Below are 14,324 nucleotides of genomic sequence, written 5' to 3' on the forward strand. Positions count from 1 at the left end.
TAGATATGTATATAAAATCAGTGAGGCAGAAAGTGTTACCTCTTACTATATWTGTCTGTTTAAAGTCTTGCTTTCTTCCATATGTATCTTCATGTACCTTACAGAARAAGACAGGACACCTTCAGGCTCTGTTTTATACCCTGTGGACTGTCATTCATTTCAGAATTCCCTGTGAGTTTTCTCCGATCTACACACACACGCACAGAACCGCAAAGAATATAAAGCAAACAGTTATGAAAGCATTAGTTACAAAATTCACCATGAATCCATGTAAACCCTTACCCTGTTTCGCACATCAACACTAATTTCAATCCACCGATAAGAGGCACTTGCCTGACTAAGACTAATCCCTATGCCAAATTTCATATTTTTAGGAAAACATCCATTGTCACCTATGTGACTTAGGCACCTATGTCCTATTTTTAAACATTAAGTACTTACAAAACCAATCCAAACTGAAAGACAATTGAGACTTATGGTTTACTGAAAAGGAAGAAAGTGACCAGAATAGCAATCGCAAACGGTATCTTGTAGGAATTTCTATTGTTGGATCAGTTTCTATGATTTTTTTTTTTTTTTTAATGTAGATGAGACCTAACTGCTGTATCACTTTGGCACTTTTGAAAATTATAACTGTACTTCACACAACTCAGGTCTTCCTTCTAAAATAAGTCACTCTATTAAGACAGATAAAATAACAATCCTCAACAGATATTCACCTTCAAATTTCTCCAGAAACCGTGTTCTGGGGGAAGTTTTTTACCTACAACTATTCGCTATCTATGTTGATAATCTGGCAAAATATTAAGTTCTTGCTGGCAAAGCTTACAGATCGTATAAGAATCTGTGAAGTGGTAAGTAATGCTGAGGACACATTAGTTTTACAGAGTGATATAGATTACTTCTGAAACTGATCTCGTTCAAACAGCACACCTTTTATTACAGACAAATGTATAGTCATACATCTGGCAGCTACAAAAAGTGTAGATCCCACAGGACTGGGGGACTATACTTTGGAAATCAATGGCACACTTAAAGATGTAGGAATAATGGTGAGTAACTGACTCAACATGAGCTACCGCTATGGTTTAGCATGGTGGCTAAGGCCAATATGGTCCCTAGTTGTATGAGACGAGGGAATAATGAGGGAAATGGTCAACCTTGTTGATTCAGTTAATGGAGCAGGCCTCAACTTACTGAGGTGTTCAAAGTCCTGGGAATCACCAGTTCTTAAAATAAAGGAATTTTTTAGAATGGAGCTTTTCCCTATAGATTCTTGGTGTCTTTGACCATAATCCATTTGTAGAATCAGAAAATTTACATGCAAGATAGGACAAGGCAAGTATAGGAAGTAATAGACATTTTATGAAAGTATCATCAAGCATTATAATGCAAGAAATCTAAACAGAAAATGTGGATTTTTGCCCAACCTTTAATCATTATGGAAAGTAATATGTTACCCATATATTGTGTGATGTTCTCCAATATTTATAGCTATTACATCTGCATCAGACTTCTCAGATATGTCAAAGGCATAACTCATAAGTGACTTCATGATATTCAGGAAAGTACTTTTTATTCTAATTGCAGAGAGACAGACTTAATTTCAAAGTCATAATGTATCAGGAAAAAAACTCATGTACCATTGCTAAAAATAATATATAAGGTTTTTATACCTGAAGATTAGAGAATAGAGATAATTTTTTTTTTAATTATTTTTCCTATTGTTTTACTTTGTGCTACTAACAGCATTTGGCATATGGTGTTTCACTGTTTCTCTAACACAGGAAATTAGGTGATGTTTCTTTTGTTGTTGCATGAACATTTGACGTGGGAATAAGAGAATGAACACTCCCCTTCCCCCAAAAAGCATGAAAATGTAAAATAAATGAAAGGAAAACCACAAAAACTTGCAGAAGAACTCAAGGGTAAATCTCTTGTCTGAATCTATTTTCCCAAAATTTAAAAATTAACTTTAAAATATGCTAGATTCAAGGATACACTGTTCTTTTAATCAAACACTAAAGACCTGTTCCATGCCTGAAATGATCAAATGGAATTTTACCAATAAATATAATTATAACATCAACAACAAAACCAGCTGGAGCATGTCTTTATCTTTATGCACTGCTTCATCAATCTTTTTACTTTGTCAACAGGATTTAACAGCAAAACATAAGTTCTTTCCTCCTGTACCATAAGACACGTACTCAGTGGTGCTAAGCCAAAAGAACAGTCATTGCAAGATCCTAGCAGCAGTTCTTTACAGCACAAGGGATACTTTAATCTACCCAACTAATAGGTTCTTTAGCCTTACTCAAAGGTTTAAAGGGTATGGATGAGTACAGACCTACCTAAACTCTTCTTCTTATACTTCCAGCTGTTTTGGAATCTGCTAAAATTTGAAAGCTTTATAGCTATGTTTTGGAATCTGCTAAAATTTGAAAGCTTTATAGCTAGTTAAGTGTTGTGTCCAAGCTAACATACTCTTGAAGGAATCATTTTGCCTTATGGCTTTACAGTTGGTGTCTCACCACCTCAGAGCACTGGCAAAAGAGCTCATATCTGTATATATCCATGCTATCTTTCATATTTATACTTTGAAACTGGTCTTTTCCTCCTTTTTCTATCTCGAGCAGGACATTTCCAAAGCATTTCCTCACATTAAGTTACCGTTTTTTGGTCCAGCTTTTTTAAACAATGGAGTTCTTTAGGAAGGTAAAATATTTCTTAATTCTGGGCATGACCACAATTGCAACAGAGGAGAAAATTCTTTCTGATCCTTAAACTGTGGCCAGAAACAGATCAATCTGGAAATACCCTGGCAATACATTTTTACATGGATTGAATGAAGAGAACAGCAACATTGGCAAGATGGCAGCTGAAAGCCAGGAAAGACATTAAGTATTACGGCTGGATAAGGTCACCTGTTCCATCTTATCCCTAGAAAGTTTTGAGGAACAGACAGACTATAAGGAGGAATAAACTTCAGCATGGGTGAAAACACTATATCCCACCTGCTATTTGTACCAGTTGGCTTGGCCATTCGCACAGATTAGTCCAGGCAAATATCATTTGAAAAGTGCTTTGGGGGTTTATCCCAAAGGACAATTTACTTTGCCAAAATTAAGCTTAATGTATATTACATTATTTTTTCCTACTGCAAAGGAGAGATTTATTAGATTTTTATGCAATTTAGATATTAAAAAGGCACAATATGGTTCTAAAGGATGTGTATAAAAAAGGCATTGTCAAAAAATGGCCACTTAAAATAAAAGGGCAAAACCAGATTAAGATCTATAAAAAGTTCCTGAATTCTGCTACTCATCATTGCCTACATTTTTGGTACTCATTCTTGTATGATGATACCTATAAATAGACCCTAAGCATGAGCAAAGATTCATCCTCTGACCATGAAATAACTGTACCTAAGAAATATAAATACTATTTTTACAGAAAAAAACAAGTGTTATACTAATAAACTAAGACAGACTATGACACAAATTTAAAAAAAAACAAACTTTTACATCTTAAAAAGTCATATTTACTGTTTTTTGCAGTAAGATCAATGAGATGTTGATTTTGCACTCTGATCTTTTCCCCAGACTTTCATTTGTTAATCAAGATACATAACAAGAATCCATTTGAATAACACGTTATTCTTTTTATACTCAAAAATAGCTTACAACAGAGAAGTCACAATAAACRATTTTATGTGAGATCTAATTTTCAAATCAGTGCATCACAAACTCACAGATAGCCTATACCATTTATAATCCATGTTTTTAAAAAGGCAGTGTTTAACACAAGCCAAGCATGCATTAGTTGCTTAGGCCCCAAATACTTTATTATAATACATTCTAAACGTAAGAGGCATTGCAATTTAATGTATACATTCAGCTGCTCCTGTTCTGTAAAATAATGTAGAGTAAAGGAATCTGAATTCTCTCTGTCTTTGCCCCAGACACTGAGGAGAGAAGAATTCTATCCAGAGCAGGACTCTGAGACATCTTACTCTCCTGCAGAACTTAAAGGGTAATGTATGCACAAACAGAATCCCCCCTTAAGGGAACCATTTTCATCATGGCACACTAAGCATAAAACATGTTATTCTGGTAGGGGCATTTTGTGCTCTTGTGAAGTGCACCTTTTCAAATTAGACATCAAGATGCCCATGGCCATAATAGCATCTCAGGGGGAAAAAAATAACACTTTCTTTCTTAGCTGTAAAACCGCACACCCCCAGTAAAGCTAAATTGAACAAAACTACCCTCATGTTTTTAGAATTTTCAAAGAAACAATGTAACAGTAGCCTACAGGTGGTAACATTTTAAGAAAAGTGCATCCGAGTGGTGACCAAAGATTCCAAAGTCCACTGACAGGACAAAAAACAGGACCTGAAGGAAGAGGAGGTACATGCCTCTATTTAACATGTGACCTATGTCGAGCTCTTCATCTAGAGTGGGAGGTGGCCCCTCCCAAGGCTAAGTGCATTAAATTGTATATGCACACATGGAAGGTAGGGCTCTCTGGAGAAAACTTCATGAGGAAGAAATAATGCTTTTTAAAAAATTATTTTCAAGTAAAATAAAAATTTTGATTCAATATACAGATTTTCTCTCTCTCTCTCTATCTCTCTTTGATCTTTGAAACTCTCTGGGTAAACACATCTAACAGCTCTCAGCTGCATTTGCTTAGCTTAGGTAGATGGAATTTTACAACAGGCAGTTGGAAGAACAATTGGATTTCCACTGCAATTGTTCTGAAAGAGATTGAACAGAGTTATTTCAAACCAAATAGAACTTCAAAGTAGAAATTTACCTGTTGTAAATTTAGATTAGTTGTAATACTGCTAATCAGAACTGCTGATGACTTATTTTCTGCAGCAGATTCCAAATTCTGTGAGTTCACAAAGCAGACAAAGAYACAAACTGGTAGTATGCTCAATTTTTTAAAGCATATACTTTTATCTTTTAAAAGGACTATCAGGCAACAAAGTTCCTCTCTGATCACAGCTATATACATATATAAACATATTTTTTTTTCAAGCTGTTTAATAGGTTATATTTAAAGAAATCTGCACAAGTAGCAATCATGTTAGGCTTTTATAGTTACTCCACAGCTTTCTGGACTGCATCTGATAACAATACATAAAATCAGTATTTCAGTCAGGAATAGATTCTGAAGAAGGAATCATAGCTCTAAAAAGTAGTTTTTTTGTGGTAGTGATATGGTGTATGTGCAGTGTGCATGCAGGAACGTGCATAGGACAGATTGAATTATATGATGCAGAAAGATTTTTCCAGCATCAGCTTGGAGTGCAACTGTAAATCACTTCCTCTTTTTAGCACTTAGACAAGCATATGAAATGTTGTCTTACTATCATCTGTAGATCAAATACATGGAGCACATTATGTATGCACATGTGTACAGATGTACACACACACACACATACAGACTGCAATACATAATGTTTATAAGTAAACCCACATTACAAGATTATAGTTTATATATATTTATTTTTTTCATATAGCCAGAAATATGTCCAGTACAACCATATAAACATATGAAAATAACTATATATTTATTAATTGAAATAGAAATATTTGGTAGTGTTTATAGTGTGCGTGTATGCACGTGTGCAGTTACGTCTTGTGAGGTATATTAAAATGTTTTGTATTAAAGGTATCTTTGAGCCAGGCTCAAAAATCTATTACACAGTGAAAATAAACTCTCTTTTTAGTGAATGCTGGCAATGAGCTTTCAGGTGCTGAAGATTTCCTCAGCCTCACCTGATGTTATTTAAACTAAAGGACAAGGTGAACAACACTATGTGAGAAAAAGAATGTGTCAGCCTGAGTCATTGTGAGGTGGTAGAAATGGGCCTTCTCTCTTTCTTCTTTGAAATAAACGAAGTCGTTGTAGTTGTTCTTAAAGTCAAATGTACAGTAATCAATTTTTAACTCTATTTGAGTTCCCCATAAGTAGGTACTATTGTAAGGATGAACTGTTTGCACTACTAGTAACATTGACCAGGTCTACTTTAGYACTAAAACAGCCATACTGCCTTAATAACAGATCCCTAGCCCAAGCACATTAAAACAATTAAAGAATAATTAGAAAAATAATTAGAAAACCTCTAAAAATACAGACCTACATCTAAGTTACATCATTAACTTTAGAACAAATAAAATTAACTATATTGTTGCTGCTAATGGTAGAGAAAAGTACTGAAGAGAGAGGAAGGAGGGAAGGAAATGAGGAAAGAGACAAGCATAAATGGCACACACACCCTCACGTACTTTGATTTGATGTGTAAGTCTCAGGTTCTCATTTGCCTGAATTCAGTTTTAGCACTTCTATCTTAACTTCTTTACATAATAACTCTAAGAAAGTCCAAAAGTCTTAACTGGATGCTCTTTGTGAAGTATTTTAAAAGAAATAATGAACATACAGCTATTCTAAAGGCCCTGTGAGAATRAGTAGTACTGCTGAGAGAATGTGTTAAACTAAAATACAGAGTTTCTATAAAATGGTAAAGATCTTTTATCTTGATTGTATTTATCTGGCATAATGAAACCACGTTTTAAAATATATTTTTCTCTTAAGTTAGCTTTCCTACTAATAGCAATTTTAAAAGAATATCCTTTGGTGGTTTTGGTTATAAACTGGCTGTAATTCAAGGGATGAGCGACTATTAGAAACAGGAGATATGCTTAATGTCTACCCCCTATATCATAAAGAGGGAGGGTTGCAACCGAAAGGATGGAGGAAATTTCAGCCTCAATCCACTGTCTCAATTGTTGCTACCAATGGTGTCTCCCCTTAGTGGAAGACAGTGAATTATTCCAGCTACTTCTTGCAAGGGGCAAATAGCCACTGCTTAATTAAGCTGAATCAGTCATATATTTGGGGGAGAGAAAAGAGAATGGGGAGACTACTACAGCTCTATGTCCCCAGGTCCAGACAGTAGCGCGGCTGAGCACGTATTCCCAAAAGGCAAAAAAACTCCCATATACAATACACATATATACACAGCTGACCACACAGATCAGCACAGGAAGAAACGTACAACATGCACACAAATACAAACAGCATCAACAGCCTCATCCTGTTCCCTTCTTTGGCTGATCAGGATGAAGGTCCATTAGTGGGAAACATATACATATATACAGCAAGTGGCCTTAGACATTCAGTCTATTGTGTAACTGACCCCTGGATCTCAGGTCACCCCAAGGCCTGCCGCTTCAGTCCAGCTGCTAGTGCTTAGACACCCTCTCACACACACACACACACAYACWCACACACTCACACACTGGATCCCTCCAGTAACTGGCCTTAGAYACTCAGTCTACTCAGTAACTGGCCCTTGGATCCTCTGATCTCCAGCTGCCTCACATGGACACATGCACGTGCAAAGGGGTCTCTCAGTTGGCCTGAGACCTCATGGTCTCTTCAGCAGTTGACTGGATGCCCTGGTGCCTCCAGTAGCCAGCTCCTCCCATTTTCTCACTCAGAGATGGATGTATGTACCTGGCTCCCAGGCCCCTTATGCTACTTGCTGGCTATTCCAGCTTGATATTCACTAGCAATCACACACTTGTCATTGGTACCCACACAATATGAACACAGACCAGTCTCCCCAGTTGTTGGCACCAGACGCATAGTCTCCTGTTACTCATGGTCTCTATTCCAGTTTCTGGTGCTTAGACTCCACACACACACATGCACACAGAATAGATTCCCTTCACCCAGGAAAATAAAATGGAGTTTGATTAGAAGACAGGACAAACTGTGGTGATCAGGTGCAGGGCGTAGCCAGACAAGCGCCCTGACCATCAACCTGTTTACATGGGACTCGCCCTGTTTATCCCCTTATCCTTCTATTTTCCCACACTAGTTCCTCTTCAAACCACCCCGATCCTTCCCTTTCCCCACCTTTGGTTGTTCCTCTAAACGTCCCGTAATAAATCTTTTACAGTCCCTAAATGCTCTTCCCTGCACCCATAATGTGTCCCATACCCCCTCAGTCATAAAGGTTTGACTCTTCCTGAGGGATGTCACCTCCAACCCCTGGGGTGGTGGCCCTCCTGGGACAGCCTTGGGAGGCGTGAGGCAGGGCTTTGTTTCTCTGACCAGGTTATTGGCCTTCCCTCATTTGCCAGTGTGCCTCTGGGCTCCTCTGTGTGTGTGAAGACAAGCCTTTATCATATAAYCTGACAGGAGCTGTTTCAGGACAAGGAGCCAAAAATGCATTACTTCATTCATGACTTATTACCTTCCAGATAACCATGGATCTGCCACCAAGGTTACAGTTCTTTACCTGTTTGCATGATCATTAAAGATCCCCATGCATGAAAAAGTCATACACCTTTAACATCTAGCTGAGCCTAAGTTGGTGGTAGGGAGAGGGTCATATATTTATTCTGTTTGTTTCAAAAGCAACTTGAACCCAGAAGACTTCTATCCAAAGCAACTTGATCCCCTCAATATTTTTTAAAAACAAAACCATATAGGAGTTATAAGCATATAATCATATATGCTTATATATAGGGATATATAAGCATATAAGGAAATATAAGCATATGATCATATAATCAGCAAACCTCAACACTCAGTTACAATGTGTTTGTAACAGTGTGACCATCCAGCTTAAGCTGGAGAATCTAGACACTGCCACTTTTACAGCTAGTAACAAAAAATGAGCAGACATCCCTTAGTCAAAGCAAAAGATACCAGCATTGCTGTATCTTCATGTTATATGCTSCAACATAACAATATCACCTTCAGCTTTATCATGATGTACTTTTAACGGGCTGAATTTGATCCATGCCCAGATCTCCCATAGACACTATCTGTTGCACTCTTCAGCATGAAATAATTCAGGAAAGATAGAAAGTAGAAAGTAGAAATATCAGTATTCAGAAGTAGGATGGGTCTCCTCAAATATACACTGCATAAATCTAAAATAGTGCATGTACTTTCACTGTATCAGATGGTATTAATCCCTGTCTTCAGCTACTGGTTCCATAAAAAGTATGACTTTTTTTTGCTTTTGGAGTGCTCCAGATGGCACTAAGATAGTACATTAAAATAAATAGAAGAATATCTCAGAACAACATTCAAAGGATTTGTCATCTCTCCTACAAACTGTTCAGTATTTTGTGAAATATCCAAAAGGCCTGATCCAGATCAATTTGCATCCAGTTGCAAACCCATAAGACTGAAACAAAAAGGTGGAGAAAAGGTGACTTTTTTTATAATTAATAAAAAGCTTTCACCATGAGATACCCTACGTTTGGGAAAAGACCAAGAGAAGATACATGGATCCCAGAGTTTTTAAAAGTACAGCTGTAACATAAGGGTGCCTATGCTGGTATCTTTGAGTATGCCATAGGCATGCATTCATAGCTTTAGAAATGAACTTAGAGAGGAGAAAATACTCCAGAACCAATATGTTTCTTACTTGCCGGTTATCCCTTGGTGCTAATCCAAACGATTAATATCAAGGAGTTAATGCAGCACTGCTGCATGCTATATAATGGTGCAAGATTAGAGGCATTAGGTTGATATAATTATTATAGTTATAAGAGAAAGATTTCAATTAAAGGTACCAAAGCAGCATGCCACTAAAACAGCACAGCAGCATACTAATTAAACTGCAAAAACCCACAGAAAGCAATGTGGCTTACACTACTTGAGGCAATGAGACAGCCAAAAAGCAGCATAATGGTGTCTTAAAATCCAATAAAATAATGCCAATAAAATAATGATACAGTATATCATAACAATAAAGAGTAAGGTCAAAGCTTATGGAGTTGCCTTCTAAATGCTATGTAAGTGCTGTGAACAACCTAGATTAAAACTTACCTTTGATATATTTTATCCCTTTATGGCAAAACCAACCTCAAAGTATTCTAGCCCTATTTTTTTCCATTCTTAGAAAGGAATAATAATTCTTACAATAATATTTTTCTTTTCTTAGATGAGAGAGGAAAATCAATRGCAACTGTGTATTCTAGCACCAGAACACCACTGCAGCTTTGACTGCTAGACTGAATGAAACACACACAACTAGGCAGGACAATACCGACTTATGGAAGGCAATGGAAGAAAGTCAGTTAAATGAAATATACTGTCCGTGGTTAATCAGTTTGAAATTTAATTCTATTGTAGAAGCTGTATATCACTGAGAGGACTTCATCTAGAAAAAGAAATTGGAAATATAGTTTATGCTTTGTAGATAAACAAGAGCAATTCAAACCTGATGATGCAGTCTGAGTGTTGAGCTGCTATTTTACTAAATAATTTACAAAATAATATGAACATTTCATACATAATATCAACATTTCTCAGGTTCTTTTAGCCTACTATTCAGAAATGCAGAGTATCTTCAGCCTACTAACATCAACGAGAAATGAAAATCTCAGTGTACTTGAGAATCAGACTCAATCAATTTACAGGACCAAAGACAAGAGATTAGTAGGCAGATAAACTGAAAACCCTAAAAAGATCTACAGGATTAGGAAGGAAACTTTTAAATGGGAATAAGTTAGAGAAGCTGTCAGGTGGCTTTAACATGAATGCTGACTGACAACTATGGGTTCTACATGGACCAGCTGCACTTGCCACAAGCATGAGATGAATTTTTACAGTACAACAAGTTACTCGGTTAGGATATGACAAGTGTAAAAGCAATAGCAAATCTTTACTTGAATGTTATTATTTCTTAGGATTATTGCATTCCTTTCTTAATAACTAAAAAATACATTCATCTATTCCATATTCCGTGTACCCTTGACAGAAGGGACTCTGATGTTAAGAACGTAAATGATAGTTTATATCTGCCTAAAATAACAGTGATACAAATATTATTTGTGTCAGTAAGAGAGTAAAATAAACAAATATAAGTAGATTTCTCTTTTTTTGTTGTTGTTTTTGTCTGGGACTAGTATTACGTTGCTGGGGCTGATAGCTTCTTATACAATTGGGTACTTCAGGAAATTAAGGCTGGAGAATTAGTGGGTAAATGGAGAACTACTGGGGAGAAAGTTCTGGAGAGGGAAAACTTTCTGCCTGTGTGTGCATCCTAGAACATGTATCTACRTAAGCAGTGAGAGATGCAGGGAAGAGCTTTAAGCTCACTTGAATGGTTCTCAAAGAAAGGAGTTGGAAGTCAGGAGTACCGTGATCCTTCACAATCCATGAACGGACCAGTCATACTGAAATGACAGCTGATCAGATAGAGTAATCACTGGGTGATTGCCGTTTCAGGTATCCAGATCCTGGTATACAAATTTTATTTCTTTATAGGTGGCTTGTAATTTTGTATGTAATAAATAACATAAATTGAAAGATTCTTATCTCAGCTCAAAACTGGGGAAAAGAAATTCTTTCCATATTATATCTTGTTAGAGGTTTCATGTGACATCATTTTGACTAGGAAGAGGAGTCAGGGGGAGCCTACTTAATAGGTTTTCAAATAATCTGCTGTTAGGATGTCAGTGTATGCATATAAAAAAARATTGTTGCACTTAAATATGTTTGTGGCAAGATATATCGTGCTGAACCTAGCACAGAACATCAGAATACCTGTAACTTCAGCAACAGTTGGGAATGAATTGTACTCATGGTCTGAGGCACCTAGTGTATACAAAATTAGATGATGTGTGAGTTGATTTGAGATGATCCACCTCTTCAATACATTMTTCCTTAGCTTGAAGCAGAATTTTCACACATTCTACAAAGAACTTTGTTATTTAGTTATCACTCTGATCTCTCTTTATTCCCCAATTACTAATCAAATTTTTTTTCTTTGTTGATGGATTTAATAGCTTATTCCAAAAATGAATGGTTGTATTAGATCTTCTGATGCATCTTTCAGACTCCTTTATTGATATTTTGGGGTAAAATTCGAGCATTTCATCAGTTCTATGACATTCTGTACCTTTATGTTTTACAAATGAATCTACACATGCATACCACAAGTTCTGTTAATGTCTTGATAACATCTTTCATTCTTTGGAATATTTATTCTATAAATAATACAGACACATGGCCTGGGGATGGTTTCATCAGGCTCATCATTTTTCCTAGCTCCTCACCTGAAATAGCTTGCTTTATTTTTGACAGTGATATACCTGATTTTGTCACCATCTAGGGAATATGGACATGCCAGTCCCAGTGTCCATGTATTTTCTTTAAGCAACAATTAATGTTTCACAATAAAATTCTACCTCCTTTACTGAGAGCACTGCAAGCCTTTTCTGACTGATGAAGCTTGATTTTTTTTTTTGTTTCTTGAATTCACTGTGCTTTCCTCCTCCACCTATTTTATATATTCTTCTGGGATCATGTTTATCTCTAATATAGCTATACTGAGAATAGAAGAAATAATCTGCATTCTATCTGAGAACCAAATAAAATACCAAATTCTGCCAGGTCAAGTTGACCAGTCAATGAATTAACAAGAAGTGTTTAATAAGCAGTAACTGGATTTAGCTAAGTATGTTATCAAGGATGTTAAGCAAGGCTTCCACATCTTACTCTTTTAAAAATGCATCTGCAGAGCCCCATTAGTTACCTTTGAGTTACTCTATTTTATCATCTCTTAACCATTTCATGCAAAAGCTTAAGTACTCAGAAGTTAGTATCTGCAGAAAGTAGACAATAGCAGTTAGTATCTAGTAGTTAGTAGTTAGTATTCACAGAAGTTAGTAGTTAGTATCCACAGAATTTAGTAGCTACAGATAGCTCCTAGTTTGAGACTAAATCTCTTAATAGTTTTGGGAGTTTGAGTGCCATTATTTGCTGTCTTCTGAGTTGCCTGATTTAGTATGATATTTCCAAAGGCCCTTAGAGATCCAATATAATTTATATTATATTATATTATATTATGTTATGTTATGTTATGTTATATGGAATCCTCCAGGTTTAAGGTGGTGTTGGAAGCTAGATGGTGGTATGAGGAGATGCTGAGAGAGTTGGGACTGAAAAAGAGAAGACTCAGGAGGATCTTATCAATGTTTATAAATATATGATGGGAGGATGTAAATAAGACATAGCCAGACTCTTTTCGGTGGTACCCAGTGACAGGATGAGAGCCAACAGTCAAACTGAAGCCCAGGAAACTCCATATGAACATAAGAAAACACTTATTTTCTGTGAGGGTGGTTGAACACTGGAACAGGTTGCCTATAGAGATTGTGGAGACTCCATCCTTGGAAATATTCAAACCTGACTAGAGGTGGTTCAGATCAGATGATCTCCAGAAGCTCCTTCCAACCTCAAATGTTCTGTGATTCWGTGATTCTGTATATTCATTACTGGCAAAAGACAGACTTGGAAGTAACTTGTATGGTTCAAATTTAAAAGCCAGGTAAGAAATGGAATACTTACATTTTGTATAGTCTCCTTCCTCATATGATTACTTTAATGATGCCATAATGTCCACYATGTTAGAGCAGAACATCTAAAATGTTTTAGATTTCTATTAGAACTACCTCTTAGTTAAAGTTCCTCTTGAAATAGACACATAAATTACTTCTAAAAATTAGCTTGGTGATAGTTATTTTAAATATTGCTGTTACATTTAAATATCTTTTTTCAGCTTGGAAAGATAAACAAAATGTACAAAAATGTGCAAAAACCTGCATAAAACCTATTAGAATACTGCAAAGAATATATTTACTAGGAGCTGTACAAACAAAATACAGTAGTATCTATTATTTGTTTTGCCAAGCATCTTGCAAAAGCTACTCCCATGGCAAAGTAAATGCATATAGAAAGGTTTTTAAAAGAAAGATCTACTATATAATAGAAATAATAGTGTCACCTCAGATGACACTAGTTCCTATCTTGGTCAAAGCACTATCTCCGTAATTTTGAATGATATTTAAATATTGAACAATCGAGATAGATAGATAGTTTTGGTTTGATTCTGTAAGTGTGTGCATATATAAAAAGTTCAAAACAAAGCAAAATTAACCTACAGAATTTACCAATCTTTAGAAATAGTAGAAGGAAGCTGTGAATGATGTCTCGGGAACCTTTGGATCAGGTGAAGGAAGTATACAGAAAGTGGGAAGGAAGTATACAGAAAGTGGAAAGGAAGTATACAGAAAGTGGAAAGGGGGAGAGGCCACTTGGGAGGAACGTTGTCAGAGTATGCAGGGATGCGACGAGGAAGGCTAAGGCCCATTTGGAATTAAATCTGGCWAGRSATGTCARGGACAGCAAGAAGGGCTTCTTCAAATACATCAGTAGCAAGAGGAAGACTAGGGAAAATGTGGGMCCTTTGCTGAATGGGGTGGGTGCCCTGGTGA

This window comes from Apteryx rowi, unplaced genomic scaffold (genome assembly GCF_003343035.1).
Source record: "Apteryx rowi isolate R43461 unplaced genomic scaffold, aptRow1 scaffold_58, whole genome shotgun sequence".
Taxonomy (NCBI): domain Eukaryota; kingdom Metazoa; phylum Chordata; class Aves; order Apterygiformes; family Apterygidae; genus Apteryx; species Apteryx rowi.